Genomic DNA, 7,203 nt, shown 5'->3' with positions numbered 1-7,203 from the left:
AGTCATGCTTATTGGATAAATCAATCAGGGAATCTTGTTGGCCATTTCTACTGGAAAGCTATTTCCCTAAAATAATAGAGTATATAATATTTATGAATCATTTCAGAATAATTCTGTTTCTATTTCTCTGACTTGTGGAATAAAATGCAGGATAGTATGTAAACCCATTTCTTATCTCTCAAGCCATATATAAAATTATGCTCTATCTTTTCAAGATAGATTTGCTATATTTTAACTGTGATAGTATTATTGCATAGAGAAATTAAATCATATCAAAATAAGTTATAGATGAAAAACATCTGGTATGACAACTGTCTACTAAATCACAGTTCAGTGTTTATTTTTCAAAAATACAAGACTAAATATTGTTCACTCACTGTCTTTTCCTTAAAGATATTAAAAATAATTTTTATTCCTAGCTGGTCTACATCCACGTTAAAAATCACATTCTCATACTGTATCCTTTTTCTTCCCCAAGCATTGTACACTTCCTTCCACATGCACCCTCATCCAGCCTTCTTCTCATATCACTTTTTAAACCCTCTTCTGGGTGTTAAGGTAATTTCACTGTGTTAGGAAGACTCATAAAAGGAAGATGTTATAAAAGACCAGTTTCCCCTGATGGCTGAACAATTATTGGTGTAATTTACCAAAGAATTGCAGCCTGTGATACCACACCAGCTGCTGAATAAAGCCAAGCAAAAGAGTTTCTTTCCTCTTCTGAGTTCAGGAAAATCACTGTGAAGGGAAGGATGTTAATTCTCTCAGAATGTGAAGCGGGCATCTGTCCTTGAGAGCAAGAACTTCTAGGTCACGAGAAGAGAGGTTGGTGACAGAGAAGACTCCAAGCAGAAAGAGAAGAGGACCCAACAGCTGGCTGCTCACATCCTCAGAAAACATGGGAAGGGAGCAAATAATTTCAACCGTTTATAGAATAAAATTTAGCAGAGATGAGTGATTTGGAACCCCCAGTAGAGGAAATTGCTTCTTTCGTTCAGAGACTCACCATTAAAAGGAAAAAAAAAAATCTTACATTTGGAAAATCGTTAATTGTTTAAGTACAGTGCCTCAAGTCATGGCCCAGAGGATTAAAGAGTTAACCATGGCTCCTTAGCTCTCTCACAAGGAGGAAACAGGCCAAGGGAGGCTCACAACCTAAAGAAGAAATGCCTGTGCCCTGCTATCAAAGGGTGTAAGGAAATAGCATTAATCTCTATTGTCCCAAGTCCCTAATCAGACACTAAAAGCATAAACAGAAAGTTGAGGGCTGTCACGCTCTCCTAGGACTGCCAACATATTTTACAGTCCAGAAAATCCTGCACATATCTTTCTTCTCCATTCACACCTCAGAGACACAGGAGGAAACCAAGTTACCCGAACTGTCTTTTTTTTTTTCTACTTTACTATTCGTGTCTATCAGAGCCCTTTCATATTCTCACAAGAACTGAGCCACTGACTGTTAAGATTTATGCCCTGCCAGAAAATGGGATTTAGTGCATGCAGTCCCACTACGGCCACCAAGGGAACCTTCAGTAGAGGGCAGTGGATGCAGCCGGGCCCCTAAGGAACCAAGAAATACATTTTCCCTAACCAGAACTCACCTGCACTTCAGGCTGAGATTTTTTCCTAAGGCTAAATAACTTGCCTTGGCACTCAACTTCTTCTATTGAAAATATCTGCTGATATATTTGTCTCTCCCAAACTGCATCACACAGCCCTCAAGCAGGGAGCTGAATCTCATTCAGTTTAAGATTCCCAGTGCTTATAATACTAGTAAGTGCTCCCTAAAATGGGTTGAATTAAATAGAACTGAATTCATCTTAGCCAGTTTCCCTGCCCAGCCTGCAGTGATACCAGGAACAGTAAACACGTCAAGGCTCCACGCCCAGCTATGCCTCCATCCCGGTGACCTTTAGCAAGCCATTACCTGGGCCAGATCTCATTACTGTGTAACACAGGGATCATAAAAGGTGCCACGTGGATTCATACAAATAATAAAAACTGAGGTCTTCCTGTCTATAAAGTGCCCAAAGCTCTTCAGAGGAGAGGGGAGGTGGTGTTTGGTTCAGGGTTTCTGTAAATGAGAGGACAGTATGTCAGCCGGCCTAGTAGAATCTCAAACATATGATAGAACTTGACGACACTGCCCATGTTTGCTTGGTTTGTTTAATAAACTTTTCATTTTAGAAGTTTTAGAACACTGGAATTTGACACAACATTGTAAAATGATTATAAATCAATAAAAAATGTTAAAAAGCATGTGATAAAAATTCAAACACATGCAAAAGTAGAGATATTTTAAAATTAACTCCCACATTTTTCTTTTTAATTGAAGGCAAAAAAATAAAATAAACATGGCAAAAAAAAAAAAAAGAAGTTTTAGATTTACAGAAAAATTGCAAAGATAGTACAGATAGTTCCCAGTCTGCATTCAGTTTCCCATATTATTAACATCTTACATTAGAGCAGGATACATTTGCTACAATTAATTAACTAATATTAGTGCATTATTTTTTTTTTAACAACTGTATTTAGATTTCCTTAGGTTTTGACTGGTGTTCTTTTTCTGTTCCAGGTCTCATCCAAGATACCACATTACGCTTAGTTATCATGTCTCCTCCTGGCTGTTTTTCAGACTTTCCTCCAAAACATTGACAGTTTTGAGGCATACCAGTCAGGTATTTTGTAGAATGTTCTTTAATTAGGATTCGTCTGATGTTTTTCTCATTATTAGCCTGAGGTTACGGGTTTTAGGAGGAAGGTCACAGAAGTTGAGTTTTTATACCTTTCTACTTTTAAAAAATTCTGTGTCATTTCCTCCCTCTCTCCCCCTGCTTCTCTGAAAACACTGTTATTACATTGATAATGCTGGTTAGGATCAAGGAAATAGACTTTATTCTAGCATGTGTTACAAGAAGTCATTCTTAGCTGATTGGATATCACTGGCAGGAATGGACTCATCAGAAAAAAATCTCCCTGGAGAAGTGGCTTTGGAGCCACAGACCAGAGGTTCTCATGGGCTTTTGATAGTGAGCTGAGATGAAGGAGCAACCAAAGGCAATAAGCCCCTGGCACAGAAAACAGTACAGTCTTGGTATTTTACCTGGGAGAAGCACTGCCTGAGGGATTTCATCGTCCTCTGTGAATAATGAAAGACTGGGATATGGAGTAACAAGTGATAAAAATATGGCCACAGTCAAAGAAACATACCCACGCCCTCCCTCCCCAGGGGCTGAGTCTTGTCGAGTGAAGGCAGCAGTAGAGAGTTTCTGACTCTAAGACAGATGTCGGGCGTGACTAAGAGCGTGGGCTGTCTCCTGGCTCTGCCACTGCCTGTCTCAGTGACTCTGGCAAGTCACTCCACGCTGTGTGGCTCAGGGTGACCACCTCTGAAGGATGGATATAATAGCACCTACCTTGCAGAGTTTCATGGGGATCAAATGGGATGATATGAGTAAGCACTTACAATGGTGCTGACTCAGAGTGGGTACCTCAGTACTTACTAGCTCTTATCATCTTTATCACATTAAGATTGAAGTAGAGCTAATCTGAGAGGCATTCTAGAGTTAAACCCCTGAGGCTCAAAAGACTTCTAAATAAACTAGCTGGGGAAAAAAAAAAAGTCAGATTTCTGAAAAAGATTTGGGAAAGCTCTTTTTAAAAAAAAGAAAAGCGTTAGTTACAACCCACATGCACCTGCTGGCAGGTGGAGAAGACAGACAGTTTCTTGAGTATGAAACTCACATCTTCTCCCACACTATTTAAACGTGGAATCAGGTTCAGCGGGCAGTTAGCCAGGGCCAAGTATGCTGTACCGTCTAGGGCCATGAAATGGAACCCAGCCAACTGGCCCTCCCCAAAACAGTGAACCTGGACTCTGGCCACTGAGCCAGTCAACTAATGACCTGCCAACACAAACAAGCTTCAGCATTCATCCTCATCTCAGAGCTCCAGTAAGGATTAGAAAATCTCTGTTATCTGCAAGTGTTTGGTAATCTGTAAAGTGATTTTAATTGAGAAGTATGTATTATCATGATTCTATTAAGCTTTTTGCCTTGGTCTCTGTCTCTGAAGAATGTGGCAAGAAACAAATACAATGATTTCACCTCTTCACACACCCTCTCCTTTCACTTTTATACTCCAGGTGTGATGTGACAGGTGGTGCAAGTGAATAGTTGTAACAGGACCCACTGAGTGGTCAATCTGCTCTGGTTACCATTCTATGCTCTTTACATTCATTTAATCCTTAAAACAACTCTCTGAACTAGTACTATTATTGTGCCCATTTTTACAGATGAGTAGACAGAGAAGTTAAATGAATGGCTAAAAATCAAATAGCTCTAATGTGGCTCTATCAGTCGTGATTAGGTTTGGTTGCATATAACAGAAAACGCAAATAACATGGCTTAAGCAAGTTAGTTAGAGTTTCATTTTCTCTTGAGTACAAGAAGGTGGGAGGTCTGTTGTCCAAGACTGGACGGAAGCTCCACCATTCCTAGAGACTTGGGCTCATCTCTTTTTCTTGTCTAGTCATCTTAGTAGGTGACTTCTGCTCTCAGCTTCTCCTCAGGAGTCCAGCAGGGGTATTGCAGTGCCAGGTATCAGGACTGGGTTTCAGGCAGAAAAGAAGAAGAAGAGGGCAGAATGGTTTTCCCAGAAACCCCACCCAACACTTTCCAGTGACATTTCATTGGGTATCCCTAGCTGCAAAGAATGCTGGGAAACATTTTTCTGGATTTTTTTTGTTGTTGTTGTTCCTTTTTTAAGTTGGGCGCATTTCTCAAGTTTCTGTAGCAAAGAAGGAGGAGAAGATAAGTTTTGAAGTCATGCATCATAAAATCCAGTTTCTCAGACTAGAACTGTGGTGTTGGTGGCAGATGAAGATAAGGCTGTGTTATTGTTTTATTTTCCATTTGCAGTGGTCATTTAGAAAATACAAACAAGGTGCTGTATACAACAAAAAAGAACTTTACTAAGAGTTCAAACTTTTTCTTATCCACAATTTCGAGTTATAATTGATGAGATTCTGTAATTATATAGTATTTAAATGGTTATTTTAGACTTGCAAGTAAAAGAAAGAAGTGGCATTTAGATGAAATAATTTTCTTCCTAATTTTTTTTCTGAAATTTTCATCTGAAGGTTTTTTTGTCTATAAAACATCACTCTCAGATTTTCCTTTCTAAGAGTAAATGTCCAGTATTAAAACTTTCATTTATCTTTAAAGGAAAGAAAGGAAAAGAATATTCAAACCAGATTTTCAGAGAATTTCTTAAGTTATATTATGCTTGATTATGGCTAAAACCTTTCTTTTAACCTCAGTTTCTCTAGCTGTAAAGTAGAAATATTCATTTGTTCATTTATTCATTCATTCATTCATTGAATAAATGCTTGTAGTCTTAACAGGTGTTGGATACTTTATATATGATAGCCATTTTTTCTCATTGTTTACAAAATAATGGGTAACGTGTAACCAATTAGAATTTGTTACTCAATGAGTACTTTTACAGTTAAATAAAAAGCATTTCTTTTTCATTTGAGTAAACCAAATTTGGTATATTGAAAAAAGAAACTTAAAACTCCTGGAATCATAGGAGACAAATATTTCAACTAAGTACATATTACACACAGCAAAACATGTATTATGCATCTTTAAATAGATGAATACTGGAAGATAAATATTAACAATTTCTGTTTTTAAGAGTAAACAATATACTATGAAATGCCTTTGTGAAATACGCTCTCCCCTAGCAAGCTGATGAAACTCTAAAGTAGATAAATTTGCAGAAAATACTCTTCTCATTTATATTAATGCAACTATATTGCTGCTTCTCTAAGGAAATATTTACAAATATTGTCACTGTGTCCCAGAAATGTGAGAAAGAAAATCATAGTAGAAGAATACTCTACATTGGAAAATGTCATAATGTTTCCCCTATAGAGTTAAAAATTGTGCTTGTCTCAGCAAATGAAGAGATATGAGTTCAGAGACTAAGGCTCTGGCTGTGGTGCTGTGGCTGATTCTGTTTATCATTAATTCTGTTTACCTTCTGACACTCGCCAACCAGTCAAACTGTAGAATTCTGCCAGAGTAGATGCCAACAGAAGCCGTGGAAGGAGTCCCGGGGCTTCGGGATACAGATGAAGACCTGTCTACATGTGTGGGCATTAGGAAAGAGGCCACAGAAGTGGTCTGAGTCCTTAAAAGAGAGTCTGTTTACTTCACATCATGGAAGACACAGATCCCTCCATTTCAATTATGAATTCAAGTAATAAACAGATGAAGTAAAGCAGGGTCACTGAGGAGAACAGAGGCATCAGGAATGGCCAAACTCCGAAGGAGAGAGTTCTGTGCAAAGGGAGTAAATATGGCGGTTACAGACAAGCAGCCAATAGCTTAGCACGCACAGTTCTCAGTGTGCTTCCCTTTGGTGCCCTTGGTCTTATTCAGAAAAAGGTGACTTTTTAAAAAAAACTAAACATACACTATATACCTCCTCTCTGCCTCGGCTGGCCAGTTTGTAGGGGAGAATGTGCCTGCATCCTGGCCAGAAGCTTGTCCTTCCTCCCCGTCAAAGTCAACATTATTCTTATAGTATGTTGCTTATAGAATTCCTTTCTTAGTATTTTTTTCTACTCTGCAAATTTTTTCCCAGATTTTTTTTCTACTTTCCAGATTTCTTGCCTCTGGAATAAAACAGCAGTGCTTTAAGCCCTAGCAAATACTTAGATTAACCGATAAATTGGTGGCCTATATTGATGTTGTTAACATTTTTAACTTCGGATTAATGAAAATGTGAACTGTGTTCTTTGTTGAGGAACGCTGGCGCAACGCTGGCATACGAATATGTCTTAGTGGCAAAATAGAACAGTAGACATACTTTATTAGTTTTGCCAGAGCCAATGAACCCTGCTGTTTGATAATCTTACACTAATTCGTACCTCTTCATACACCCCTATCTCCTTATTCACTGCCACCAAAACCAATATCAGATCTGAATCTGAGATCCTGAAAATTATCCTTCCTCCCCATATCTTCCCTCCGCCAACTCTCACAAAACAACCTTCTGAAATAAACAAGGAACAACAGGAAGATGGCCCTTAGAGCCAGCCCATTTATCTTATTACCAGCACTAACAAGTAACTTCCTTTATCTCTGGTTTATAACATCTTAAAGCAACAGTGCACTCAGGATCCTCAGGATG

This window comes from Camelus ferus, chromosome 3, assembly GCF_009834535.1.
Source record: "Camelus ferus isolate YT-003-E chromosome 3, BCGSAC_Cfer_1.0, whole genome shotgun sequence".
NCBI classification, from domain to species: domain Eukaryota; kingdom Metazoa; phylum Chordata; class Mammalia; order Artiodactyla; family Camelidae; genus Camelus; species Camelus ferus.
Note: the sequence above shows the minus strand (reverse complement) of the source record.